Below are 15,264 nucleotides of genomic sequence, written 5' to 3'. Positions count from 1 at the left end.
CTGTTTATCTTACTAATGAATGAATCGCCCAATCATCTCAGTGACATACATCCCTGTATTACGGTGAAAAGATTTGCATATTGTTGCTTTAAAAGAATCCCATGTAAGTAGGCTACTATTTGACCTAGATCTTCTCAAAAACAACTTTACTACGGAGAGCAGTGGGGAATTTAGTGATGTCTAATTCATCATCTCTCAACGTGAGGAGCTCCGTATGTTATCCTTACAGTAGAAGACCGTCTAATGAATATTTGTAACACTTCCAAAGCCAGAAACCAGAGAACTATTTCATGAACTGCCGTCAGAAGATAATATCACTTCCCTGTTGTATTTTGTGCTACATTTTCATGTGATATTCAATCAATAATATACCTTAAAAAGTCTCTAAGCACTAAGCTAAACTAAGCAACGTTTATTTATATACCGGTAGCCCAAAATCACAAGTTTGTGTCAAGTTTTAACACGCTCTTCTATGTTAAGGAATGTCCAAACACAATACTTTTAACAATAAAAGAAATTGAGGGAGAAACATCAGGAAGAACAACAAATAAGGGATCCTTTTTCCAGGATTGGCAGAAATAGCAGAGCTGAAATTACAACATGGAAACCACAAAGTACTCCAAAGTGAGAGAGCTCGTAGCAGAATAACAATAAATCACAGACGACTTCATGTACAAACAATAAGTAACCCTTATTGTTTGGCTACAACATGCAAAGTGTTAAAGTGTTGTGAGTGGAGACACTCCAGTTTCATGTCTCTCTTGATTATATCACATAAATCAAAGAGCCTAAAAACAATCATCTTTCTTTAACCTCCCGTTGTTGTCTTTAATAACATAACCGTGTTGTTGCACCAGCCAGCCTTGCCCAACACGGCGTCCCTCACCGCGCCGCTGCAATCCCTGACTTGTCAGCAGACACGTAGGAAAACACAAGTGGAGCCTTGCGTAAAGAGCTCTATCGGCCCGACTGTATCCAAACAGTTCAGCTGTAATCTGCAGAGCATGTTCCATTAATCAGGCTGTCGTGTGGTGATAGCGAGCGAGAGTGTCAGACGACACGAGAGGCTGAAGATGAACAAAGTACTTCTGACCTACTTTCAATCAACACACATTTATTTTCAAAGCTTTTAACTAAATAAGCTCTTTACAAGGTGATGAAAGACATGAATACAGATTCAAACAAACACGTTGTGTATCTTAAGATATGAGGCCAGGCTTTGTCTGAGTGTGATGTTATTATCACTGCCAGGCGTAAGTCTGTGTGGAGATCATGTGTTTGTTTGTGCATCTGTCTGTCTGTCCACGGTTAATCTCAAATCCTACTGGACCCATCAGCCTGATATTTTTGAAAAAGACATTTTATTGACCATTTTATTGAGCTGTCATTGATTGCTGACTCCTCAGTCCTTTTAACTGGCCAAGCGATCAACAACTGCTTCAGTAGCAAAAATCCTTTCTGGCAATCGGCCAGGCTAAAAAGCGTAGCCTAGTCTGTTGCAGGCCACATTATGGCCTTTGTCGTGGCTCAAAAACTGACATTCGTAGAAAAGTTTGGTCTCATTTTGAAGCGGAGCATCTGCAGATTAATTCCATAACCGATATGTTATAATCCACTAACGTTAGGCACAATACGAGATGTTATCTTCGCTGCCATCTTGACTGTAAGGGAGCCGGGAGGGACAACTGAGTAAGATTAACCTCTTCTTTGTTTGGGAAAGAGGCGGACACACCTGGAGGAGATCTGAACTCGCGCTTCAACCCGTTCTCATTCTCAGGGCGTCAAATACCGAGGCTTTGTCACAGCCATCGGCGTTCGATACTGGTGCACAAGAACCCTTTATCACCTCTAGACGCTCTGGGCTTTCATCCAGGAGACCGCTGTTTGCGTCCCGTGTGTTAAGTTTCACTTTCACGTTACAGTCAGCTATTCATTCATGTCCCATTTTCACAACATTCAGTGTCATTTTCACTGTATAAAGAAAGTCGTTTTAAACCCAACCATGTTGTTTTTTCCTAAACCTAACTTTTGTGGTTTTGTTGCCTAAATATAAGCAAGTGTTTTTGTTTAATTCACAATATTATGCACGTGTTTACTGCGACCAAAAAGGGACGACGAGGGGTCTGACAAAGTGTCAGTATGTGACGAGCTGGGATGAGAACGAGTTTAGTACTTACAGGAGTTGTGTGAGAGTGTGTCTTTGTGGGCCGTCAAGGTCGGTTCCTTTCCAACTCTTTCACACTCCACAAGTGTTTTTTTTTGTAACCTAGGAGACATTTCTACTGGGGTGAATGAAATATGGTTTGTCTTCTACATCAACAAGGACTGTTAGATCATAGCTGCATGTAATAGTCTCTAATCTGTTCTGTTAAGAGAGAGAGATCATCTGAAGAGAAATACAGCCCACCTGGGAGCTGGATACATGTACACATATATATACATACATTATATGATGTGTTCAAAATGAGCTGGTTTTAGTTGATCCTGAATTCAGGTTTAGTTAATCTAGTTTAGTTGGCCTTAGAGACACATGAGCAGCATCAAACCGCCAAACTCCAACGTGTATTCTGTTGAAATAAATGGTTGAAACCTTGACTGTGCTCCATTTGCATGAACATAGTATTAAACTTGTTCTACATTAATTCAATTGCACTGTTTACATAAGTTGATTATATAATTGTTCCATACATTTTTCTATTTAAGTGCTCTGGAGCATTTTTCTAATGACCAAGGACGCCCTCGCCTCTCTACAGTACTTCACTGTCAGACTTTCCTCCCGGTTTTCAATGTCAACCACTATTTATCATGTTGCTACCAAGGTTAAAAAAGGCTTAAAGAGAAGCATGTTTGGGGTAAGTTTATGTTGTAACCTAAATTGAGGCTATTTTCCTCTAAAGTTTGCAACAACAGTAAGCTGTTTTAATGATATACATGCGAGTAGAGTCACATGGAAGATTGTTCCTCTTGCCAGAATATGGCCTAATAAGAAGTTTATTTGTAGTTTTTATTGCTAGAGAGCATTTGAATGGGAAAAAAATCACCAAATGTTTCCAAAATGCCACATTAATAATAGTTGGTGACATTCCAGATTAATGGTATACATTGATAAAGTGCCCTTCAGTAAAGCAACTAAATTAAGTATTTTCCTGTTTCCTATTTTAATTTTATTTATTTATTTTAACACTTACATAACTATATCATTATACAAACATACACAAGACAAATATAATGGTAATAATAATAATAATAATAATAATAATAATACATTAAAAATGAAAAAAAACAATTAAATAATATTAATAATAAATATTTAATTTTATTTATTTATTTTAACACTTTATTATATTTTGCAGAAATATAATAAATATATATAACTATATCTTTATACAAACATACACAAGACAAATAAAATATAATAATAATAATAATAATAATAATAATACATTAAAAAATATAAAAGATAAATAAAATAAACAATTAAATAATAATACATATTTTAATTGTATTTATTTATCTTAACATTTTATTATATTTTCAAGAAATATATAAAATACATAACTATATCATTATACAAACATACACAAGACAAATAAATATAATACATCAATATTTTATTTTATTTTATTAATGAAACTGTGTTGTTTACATAGCAATATTTTTTGAAAAATGTCCCTATTTGGGTTCAGAATATTGTAGATTATGTATATAAAGTATATGGAAAAACACAAAACAACACATTACACACAGTTTCTGCATAACTAGTTTAGATGCCACATTGTCTCACACACTAATTTACTGAAAATAAAATGAAACTTCTCCAGCAGATCTCCGTCAGATCCAATGAAAGGAATTAATTCATTCAAAAGAATTGATCCCCTTTATGTTGTGATCCAGCAGTTGAGTGAATGGGGTTTGCTGATCAGTGTGCTGTGATCCTGGGGGGGTGGGTGGAGGCTTTGGGGGTCAGGAGTGAAAGGGACAGTTGTCTCATTGTGTTTGTATCTGTTGGACAGCCAAATCCCCACAACACTGAGAGGTTGCAGATGCAGCACGTTGCAGCAGCGTTCCCCTCGTCATCCCTGGATTAACCCCCCGCATACAAATCAGAGGTTATCTGCTGAGAGTAAAGAACAGGGATGATGATACCAGACACACACACACACACACACACACACACACACACACACACACACACACACACACACACACACACACACACACACAGTTCCCGGGCTACAGTGTGCGCGAACACCCCACACCAGATCCATCACCGTCAGCTCAGAGCGCCCTGACGTCACTGATAACTCCGATTGATCTGAGCCCTGCAGAGGATCAAACGCTGAACTGTTACCCCGGGTTAGAAACACAAGGTATGCATTAATGTCATTTTTTAGGCAGAACAACCCTTCTCACACCACTGAGGGGCAAAAGACCCCCCAGTATGGTGGCAGTGAAATGGGACAGCTGAGAAAGTAAAGGCCGTTGCAAGCAACAATGATCCATACAAAGTGCAGGACAGTCTGTCGTCTGTGGATACTGAATATTGACGTAGTGAAGCGCTCTATACTGCCAGAGCAGCTGAGAGGCAATCAAGATAGAGTCACTGAGAAGTCCACACAATCACAACATCGTTGCAGCATTGTTATGTTGATCATAGACTGGATGTATCATTTATGCCAATTATAGTTATGGATTTCCTCTCTGGATTTCCTTTTGCTTCTGTATTTTACACAGATTCACAACATCGCTGCAGGCTGTTGCATCAACATCTATTTACATTAAATGTGCTGAAACCTTTGATGCTTTGTGAGTCACCACCTCTGCTGCCATGAATAAACCAACTAACAGAATATTCCAGTCCACATGTAGAGGAAATAAATATGAAAAGATTCAGCCGCCAGCTCCAATATAATCCTTTAAATACAAGAGTCCGGCCACAGGCAAGAGATGTAACCAAGAGTACTGTGTGCAAAGTATTTGTTTTATGATGAAAAATGAGAAGGGAAATCTATATGGAACCTATACCTAACAGTATAGGAACACTGAATCCTTATCTGTAATAATAATGCAATGAAGAAGAACCGTCTTTTCTAAAATATTGTAGAGCTAATACAAAAATATGAGTCATTTTCTTCGGATTTAATCCAATAAATAAACAAAAAATCAAAACATACACAGACCCTGTACCTTCAACGTGACTGACGAGCCCTCAGGGCAGCTGTACTTCTTGGTCCTCTCATGTTGGATTGATCGCAGACTGGACGCTACAGTGACTCACTATCGCCTCTTGTGGTATTACAAGACAGGACGGGCCGGGGCTAGCTGGTTAGCATGCTCATTTCAGTAGATATCTGCAACACAATACATAGACGTCTTTGACATAATGTCAACACTGTAACCTTTTCACATTCTGTTGATAATATTAATTCATTTTTAATGTTTATAAATTAAAATTCTGGCCTGATCTTACACATTTCACCTTTAAAGTCAAGACAAAGTTGTGGTAGTGGGTCATAATTGTGAGGTCACATGGGTTATCTTGGATGGCGTTGAGAAAAATATTAAAATATGGATGCGCTCCTGTCGTGCCTGCCGTTACTAAGCAACCTAAACCTGCGTGCTACGATGACAATGATGATGAAGTTGCGGTAATTTAGCAGTAAAAGTCTTACTGACTAGACTAAACTCAGTCAAAACAAAAAATAAATGCATTTCCAGGACTGTCAATCCCTCACAGTAACTTTACACTCGATTTCTCTGTGTCAGTTGGTGTAGCTCTATTGTCGTCCGGCGGAAATAGTATAGGGATTATAAACGCTGTACAGTTCAAGAAACAGACACAAAAAACGAAAAGAGGAAGAAAAAGTGTGAAAATTTGCCAGAAATCGGGAGAAATGTGGGAGAATTGTGACCTCGGGAGGAAACCGGGAGAGGGCGATGAAAAACGGGGAGTCTCCCGGGAAAATCGGGAGGGTTGGCAAGTATAGTGAGACACATTATCTTCTTCAGTTGCGGTTCTTACACGCAGTTTGTTCCTCTGATCATGCTGTGATGGAGGTTCTTCTATAACTTTAAACCTCTGTTTCCTCAGTGAGTCTCATTCTCAACAGACTGAGACTTCCAGCTGTGGATTAACTCTTAAGTATGCACGAGGACAGCGGCTACCTGAGCCCCTTAGGCATATCATGGATGGATGTAATGGCTCATTGGCAGAGCCGGTGTAATTCAGGTAATACACCACATCCTGCCTTTGTGTCAGACTCTGACACCGAGTTGGAAATGTCTTTAATTCTTGTAGTTTGAGTTGAAGCTCTCTCTCTCTCTCTCTCCCCCCAATTATGATTCTCTGCCACCCTGTTCCCCTGACAGCCACCCAATTATATATTTTTAAAACCCTTTTCAGCAAACTCATCTCTCGCCGCGTCTGAAACCCCCCCCCCCCCCCTCCTCTTGAAGTGCATTAAGCCACAGAGTTCTCCGCGGCTGCAGAGGCGCGAGGTTAATCAAAATAAGCCTCCACATGCCAATGCTGACCCGGAGCTCTATTAATAGAAACACCTAGAACCTAAGTGATGCTGCTGATTGTTGGCGGGGAAATTGAGGGCGAAATGCTCGTTTGCAAGAATTCCCCAAAGTCTCCCGCTACCCCGCTTCTCCCAGAGAGAGTAAAATGAATTAGAGCCTGTTTTCATCCCTGCTTGCTTTCTTTAATTCAGAAACCAATTACTTCAGATTTTCCACTTCAGGAGAGAGACTGTGAGCAGCAGAGATAGAAAAAAAATGGGATGAGAGGCAGACAGAGAGGCAAAGACAATCCTTCTTGGACTTAGTTTCATATGGAGATGCCAGTTAGGAAAAAAAAACTCTGCATTTCTGTTCCCTCGCTTCATGTACTCTCCCTGGATGACAAAATTGCACGATGGAATATCTCCCAACGAAACATTGTACCCGGCGTGCAGCAATAACTTTATCCCAAATAAATTCATCCCTGATTGAACATGGCATACTTATTGTGTCTCCATTAAAAATGCATATGTTATCCTACCATCCAACTAGTTAGGGTGTTCTTCTACGCCAATTGAGAATACATTTCCCCAGTGCTGGAGTGATTTCACTAGAATAGGGGTTGCTTACACTCACATCGCAGCGGCAGCAGTGTTTTTGTGATTCTGTATCTGCAGAATAGGCAAAAAAAAGAAGGGATGTTACATTATGTATGAAGGAGTGGATCGACATCTAACATTACTCCGAAATGAAATATCCTCTCAGGCTTCCGCCCCTCTCTGACCCTGTGATCTACAGTAGGAAACCCCAAACTCTCATCTCTTCTCTTCTTCTCATCCAGCCCCCTCATTCTCTCCCTCCCTCCCTTCCTCCCTCTCCACAGCTGGAAATGAGCAGTGAGACGTTTCACTGAAGCAGCTTCTGCTGCTGCTGCTTTGGTTCAATTTGCCTAAGAGCACTTGACGGGGAAATTACACAAGTACAAGGAAACTGCAGTTCACTTGAGCCACTCAGGTGCTCAGTTTGATGCAGAAACGCATATTGGATCCATAGTTAGAATATTGACCCTTGGGAGGAGGAGTTGAACTCGACTTGTTTTCTGTTTTAGCAGATTCAGATATGATGGTCTGTTATGATTATTTGAGAACATCTGATTCTGGATTATTGTGATATCCTGTATCATCCCCTTGTGTAGAGATACTTTGCTTTGTTGTGTGAGTGTAGGCCATCTGATTAACATTACAGCAGCATTTAACAATTAACCCGATCTTATGGGAAGGTGTACTGTATAAATAGAACAATATTACAAGGATATTCAGCGTGTCATGATAACGCATTTTAGCCACAGAACAAAACGACCACTTAGGTTTAGGAAAAACATCATAATTGGGCTGAAATAAGTAAGTAACTAAGTAAAATACGACATAGTAGTCAAGGTCCATCCTGCAGCGGCCCGGGTTTGAATCCGACCCACGACCCTTGGCTACACATTGTCCCGTCTTTCTCCCCCTTCAGAGGGTGGTGGGTTAGGGTTAGGGTTATCTTCAACTGAAGCATCGAATAAAGGCAAAAAAGACAACAAAAATAATCTTTAAAAAAAAAGATGTATGGAAAACACATCACAAATGTAACTTCAAAATAACTCGACAACAATTTGGGATATGAACACCGGCCTCAAACACCGTCTCCTGGTCGAAAGTCCTGTGTTTGTTTAATAGTTTTTAATATAAAAAAAAGAAGAAATGCAGAAAACGTGTCACAAAAGTCACTAACCTAACTTCAAAATAATTCAACACGAACACCAGTCTCCAGGTTGAAAGTCCTGTGTTTGTTGGACCCACGTAAGCAATCTTTCTCATTTTCTATTCTACGTCGCTACTGTAGCTGTGAGCGTAGTATATTTACGTGGATGCATTTAAATTACCGTCAGTACAGACTACATGGCGTAAAATGACACGGCAAAAGCAAGAACAGCGTTCTTATTGCACGAGAAAATTATTTGCGAATTACCATTTAGAGCGACTTGGCTGCAATTAAAGTAATACTTAAGATTTTTATGAAATCAAAACCTGTTTTTGATACTATTTATGGTGAGCGAGGTCATTTTTGGCTTTTTTCGGCAGCGGAATTTGTTTTTTATTCTTGCAAAGGAGTCATGGAAGAAGAAGGAGCAGCCACAGCTGTTAGATGAAGAGTTGCAGGTGACAGACTGCACACCTCCGACTCCTCAGCAAGGTGACCAACTCCTCATAAAGGGCTCTGCTGTCTGGAAAACTTTTCGTGACTACTTGTTTTATTTGAAAGAAAAGCTGAGGCCTGAGAAAGTAAAACGATATCACAAGATAAGAAAAGCAAAGATTAGAACAAAGTCTGAAAAATAAACAGGTTTTTTTATAGCAGAATTTGATTGTATTATCCTTGTAATCATGTTATGACCCCTTATCTAAGATTTTAGATCTGGATCATCTCAAACTGTATCTGGTGTTTAATGAGCAGTTTACCTCCTGGAATAATTAGAAACACCTGGTGTTAATTAGGTCTACTATGTCAGATTGAACCACGATACACAACTGTGACTCTAGTGAAAACACAATAGTGCCAAAATGTTTTAATCATTTCAAATGTTAACCACAAAAGGAAAAATGGAGGTCTTTATGAGGTATAACTTATTGTTTTTGGATTCACCTAAATGTTATTTGAGAGGCTGGTCAATGTGGCTTAAAGCTCTAGATTTGTATGGTTGTAAATTTGTGTTGTTCATCATCATAATACAAAGAACAGAGATTTAAAAGTGTGAGGGTGAGTCAGGAGAAGACAATATATATATAAACAAACTGAGCTGCTGGGATGATTAAACACACCTGCTGTTAATCAGGTCTCCTGATTGGGCCACTGACTCTGACTCTGAACATGGAGTGATTTTAAAACGTGTTTTTAGTCTTGCACTAATAACGTGTGGTTAATATTTACCTGCAAACACTCAAATGGAACATTACACAAGTACAAAGAAACTGCAGCTCACTGAAGCTACTTCAGTTTATACTGTAGTAACATTTAAGCTACTTAAAATTACTAAACACTAAAATACTTCAAGGATTCCCATTGCAAAGCTAATTGTTTTTGGGGATAATGGATTTGCAAATAACTGTAATATGTGGTGAGGTTCAACAAAATGTTTAGTTTTTTTTTAAACAGGTATCTACTATATCTTTAAATTTGACTATTTTGACTGAAATGTACATATTTAGGGGCTCCAGTTACAGGACCAAACACACCAAAATGAAAGAAAGTTTGATGCACTACACAGACTGGGTACAATAACACAGAGAACCACAAATGCGCAAATAAAATTCTGCCAATGCAGATTTTTCACACTATTTTCCTGCAGCTATGACGGACCTGCATCCAATCAAACGTGGAAGAAACTGCAAATCAATGAAATTGCCTTACTAGTCAAATACGAGTGGTAAAGTAGTCACTCTAAATGCCACATTTTATACAAGAAAGAATGCATTTCTCTGGAGAGGTTATGGGATTAATACACTATAGATGGATGCAGTAGATTAATAGATAGATAGATATGGTACTATACTGTGTGTGTCATTGTGTCTCTCATTCTTCCTGTTTCCATCTATTGGAAGCGGAGCTGAGCAGCTGTGGACGAGGCCCTTCAGTGCCAGCCTCATATTAGGATTCATTCCCAGAAACTGAGACCTAATGTACAGCTGGCAGGGAAGCGGTGTTGTTCTGCAGATAATTGGATATTGTTCTATTGTCAGTGATTGTTGGGGGGGTAGAGAGTGGTAGCATAGCAATTTCACAGAAGCAGCCTGTCCCTCAACTAACATACTTGAGAAAGTCCATGTAAGCATGGCAACATGAGGACCAGGGAATTAAAAAAAGTTTCCCCTTCGCCTGTCAGCTGTGGACAAAGCCCTATGAGTAAAGCCGAGGTTATACTATGTGAGGGTCTGTTAGGTTCCGCGTATACGGCTGGGCCATAGGGCCAAAATATTCATGATATATCATGATATAGATTAGAGAAAGATTTCATGACGATCCATCCAGCTTGTTGAGATTTCGTGGTGGACTGACGGACCAACAAACCGACATTAGCATCCCTTGAGCTAAAAGTCGTACCTGAACCGCCCCCCTACAGCTCCTCAATGGCCACCAGTAAATCAAATGGTCACCGCTCACAGTGTGAAGGTGTAAGGTTGTGTGACCAGCAAGAAGATGATGACTCTGAGTCAAAACTGAAGACGTGTTCAAGCTTTATCAGAGTAGACAAATACTCAAGTAGAGAAAATCCATTTATTCATTGTCCAGCGTGGCGTCTCTGAGCGACTGCAACTGATAAAAGGACATTCCAGAAAACCAGATCTTTTTGCCAGCTTCCAAGGGGGTTTAGGTTGCTTCAGTAAATCAGGACTAGGACCAAAGATAGGAGGGTGTAAGGTCAGCGATCCCCTGCCCCTGGATCTTTAGGCATTCCTAAAGCCTGATGCTACATTCAGAGCGGCTGAACCCAGTAAAGCCCGGTGTTCAAGGTAAACCCGTCTCCAGAAGAAGTGGATAAAAGAGCATATTTTAACATCTAAAGTGGGCCAGGCCATTAAAGATGTTTTATGAGCAGCTGAGGAATCACACACTCCGACACCAGAGTACATCGACACTCTCACGTCAATGAAGTCAGACTATCACTGCAAATTGAACTCGCTGGGTTTCTGATTTAAATTCAGACTGTGCTTTCTCCATTGCCACAAAAGAGGAGCTTCCACTGCGCTCTAAAAGGTGTATTTTCAGATGTAAACTGTAAACTTAATAATACGTATAAGAAGATGGTTATATTCTGTCAACCCGGTCTCACAGGAAGGCATAAAAATACCACGATATTACACAATCATTCCACTTGTCATGAGTACGCATCTTTGCCTTTTTGCATGTCATTTGTTCGCAATCCAAAGTAAGGTTCAGGCAAGAAAACCACTCACTCACTTTCAGGCACTAGTACTTCTTTAAAATTAAAATAAGAGAGCATGCTTTCAGTTTACCTTTTATGTACGTATCAGAGATACATTTAACAAAATTATACTTAAGTATACTTGGCTTATACCGACAAGTATACAGAAAAGTCCAAGAATACTTTGCATATACTGAAAAGTTTACAGAAACGTATATTTGGCTAAGTACTATAAGTTCACTTAAAGAAAACTTACAAGTATACTTGCAGTAAAACCTATTAAACTGGTAGTTTACGGAGAGGATACTTAAAACTAAAAAGTAGGCTAAAAGTATGTAACTAGTAAACAGCATAGCTATAAGTTCACTTGTAGTATATATTATAGTTGCAGTACAAAAAACAACTTGGATGTAAACTAGTTGTGTTTACTACTCTTACATTTAAAGTATACTTAAAGTTATACTTTTATAAACTAAAAAGTGGGCCAATTTAGTCCCAATAAGTACTTGTTGCATTGTCTGGCTATGGAGGAACTTCCAGTAAAAAGGAAATCATTTTTATATATATTATTATTATATATATATATATATATATATATATATATATATATATATATATATATATATTATAATTTTATTTTATAAGATTTGTGGCTCATTCATGACATTTCTGGAAGGGGAAGATTTCATTAAGACCTTACAGTAAACTACTGTTCACTTTTATTTTCATTTTCATTTTTTACTTCTGAGCGGTTTTGTTATTAATAAGTGTTGGATCTTTTTTTTTTATACACCAAAATGTGATTTTAGTATCTCGTCAGCAAGTAAAACAGCATATTTTGTTTAGTAGTGCCAAGTGTATGTTTATATGTTATTTGAAAAAATTCAATAAACATATTTGTCAAAAAAATCATACTGCATTATAAACTTAACATGCTCGGTGAGGTTTATGATGTAACAGAAGATCTCAGTGAAAATAGGCATTTCTGCAAGATATCTATATTTGATAAGATACATTCCTGATACTTTATTTTATCTGCCAACAGTAGGTTCAGTGAGTTAAAGTAGGTCAAGTCATTTGGGAACGAGAATCTTTCAGAAGCATCTGGAAGGAAGAGCCAGGAGAGTTTACTGTGAATCTCATCTATATGAATTTAAAATATGGCACTAATGGAATCACTTCTTAACCTTTATTTATAAGGAGAAGGGCTGCTGAGCAAGCTTTTATAAAACAGCACATGTAGAGTGTCCTGGTGGTGCATGCCATGTAAAGACAACTGGTTTCAAATCCAGTGGACTTTTTGTTATAGAATACAACATACAAGACGAATACTAATGTCAGCCTGTTAGAGGGAGCTTTAAGGAGACTTTTTTTCTGTTTTTATAGGCTCAAATATTTCCACATTGGCGTCATGAATCCTGAAGTATGTCCACCCCAGCCATAAATATGGCAGCAAATCCACAAACTGTATGATTATCATTATAGATTCCAGCTAGTTAACATGTGAATGCTTCCAAGTCATATCAACAAAATGTCATTCATGTCTTCCACTCCTTCATATATGATATGAATGTAACCACAGTCGTCTCTGAGGCTGCCCCGGCCCCAAAACAATGCACTTAAATGGCAGAAAATAATTCACGACGTTTAGTTTTAAACATCCTAAAGCCACATGCTATCAAAACGACATCTTTGCACACCTAAACATGAGACTTTTCAGAGACAATTTTGCTTCAACCAATAAACGTGGTATGAAATAAACCTTCATGACAAAATCTACACATGGTTGTCCAATATTTTTTTTACCTTCAAAACCCAATGAATCTGATCTTAAAGGAATACTTCACCCACAAAATGACCATTTGTATATTAATTATGCTTCAATTCCGCAAGGACAGTCCTAAGGAAATGAGCTTTTCTTTCTCCTCGCAGCAAACAGACATTCGCTGGCTCCTCAAAGTTTTCCATTTTCGGCGTCCATCCGCGTCCGTGTAGTTACAAAAATTTGGATGTGCACAGACGGGTGAAAACCTGCCACACGGACCCCCCGCGAAGGGCCGTGTCTAATGGTGTGTGACGTCACTTTGGTCGTGTGGACACTCTTTACTCACCCCATTTTACCATGAAGAAAACTTAGTTTTTCTCGCATGCCTCCATGGTGAACAGAGAAGCAAAAAAAAAAAAAAAAGTCTTGATTTAGTGCCCCATTACTTCACTTTCCTCATTTTTTGATTGTCCGTTAACCGTGCGAGAAAAAGGAAAGAGTTTTCTTCAAGAATTCAAGGTAACACGGGGTGAGTAATTAGTCATATTTCGGTGAAGTATTCCTTTAAAGCTGCCACCACACCCTGCAACACTCACGTTCCGTGTGGGTCCATAACGAGATGCACTTCACTACTGCATGTTTAATTACAGTTCTGTGTGCAACCTTCAGATAAGGCTGGACATGTTTTTCTGTGGAAAAGAAGTTTCCTAGAAGATGGCTACGAGGAGGTCTCTTGTCACACCATTGTTGAATTGCAATAATTAGCGAAAGTACACTGTAATTAAGTAAATCATTCCTTCATGGCAAACACATGACGACAACCTCCCCTGGTGATGTGGGCCGTGTTTTTCATCAAAATGTTGTGTTGGCCGTCCAAGTGACAACTCCGGGAATGCTGAAGCCACAGAGCCACAAACAATGCTGAGACGATAAATAAATGAAATAGCTCTGAAACCGCGAGCAGCCCAGAGGTCCATTTGGGTGAATTTATCCCTGCAGTCTAAAGCCCAGAGACGCTAATTGAAGCAATATAAATGTGTTGGACTACCACAAACTGACCTGGAATGCGATGTAATTGTAGTTTACAGTTGGGACTCCATGCACCCGTGCAATGATGTGCGAGTCAGAAGGATTCTTGGCAGCAGAGTTCCACTTTTCAGGGAAACAAGACAGCTGTAATTGTCTCCCAATAACTCAAAACTATTTCCACATGTAATATTTTTTGCATAGCTGATGGGTATTTTAAATTCAGTAAACATTTCTGAGTCAGTGGTGGGACAGAGCATGCCATGTCACAGAGATGGATATTTACAATGGCACTCATCTAGTTAAATGAAGACTGAAAGCTGGAGCCTGTCACTGCAGATGGATTTCAGCTCGGTCTCAATCACAGGGCGTCAAATACCGACGTTTTGTCACGGCCATCGGAATTTGATACCAACACACAAAGCACCCTTTAGCGTCAGTATGAAACGAACCAGGCTTTCAAGTAACTCCAATATAAACCAATACACAGTAATATTAGACACTCAGAGTAACTGCTCTGGAAGTCAAGTGACGAAGTATTTAGAACGACAAAGTCCATGTAGGGAGGAGGTCGGGGAGGACGGGTCAAACAAACACAGGACTTTCACCCAGGAGACCGTTGTTCGTGTCCCATGTGAAACCAAAAGTCACTGTTGACTATTTGAAGTTACATAAGTACTTTACAAAAAGTACTTAACTTGCATCACATACATAAACTAAGCTACGTATCTGAAGTTACGATCTTTTACTAAACCTAACCAAGTAGTTTGGTTGCTTAACCCAAAATGACCAAGCCCCCAGGAAGAGCAACGGTCGTTGAAGCAAACTTTTAGTGGTCAAACGGCGGTACTACAACTTCTGTGTCCGTCACGTGATGCCATTGTGCCCAAAAATACTTTTTTCCCAGAGACTTAGAGTGCGCCTGCTCTATCAGCCCAATGGATGCGGAAGATCACCGTAAGATCCTGGTACTTTTACACTCAGAAGTTGAGCCATTTTGGCATCA

General features: G+C 39.2%; 1 long non-coding RNA gene across 1 annotated transcript; it reads right to left on the bottom strand.

The window, feature by feature from the left end:
* Positions 1 to 3,594: 3,594 nt before the first annotated feature.
* On the bottom strand, positions 3,595 to 14,059 carry LOC141783397 (uncharacterized). The gene is made up of 3 exons (XR_012597259.1): positions 13,829 to 14,059; positions 5,188 to 5,351; positions 3,595 to 4,344 (listed from the first exon to the last, which is right to left on the bottom strand). It is a non-coding gene; the product is annotated as an uncharacterized LOC141783397 (long non-coding RNA).
* Between the last annotated feature and the right edge of the window lie 1,205 nt (positions 14,060 to 15,264).

Source organism: Sebastes fasciatus, chromosome 15 (genome assembly GCF_043250625.1).
Source record: "Sebastes fasciatus isolate fSebFas1 chromosome 15, fSebFas1.pri, whole genome shotgun sequence".
NCBI lineage: Eukaryota > Metazoa > Chordata > Actinopteri > Perciformes > Sebastidae > Sebastes > Sebastes fasciatus.
The sequence above is the reverse complement of the archived record's forward strand: the minus strand, read 5'-3'. Positions and strand labels throughout refer to the sequence as shown.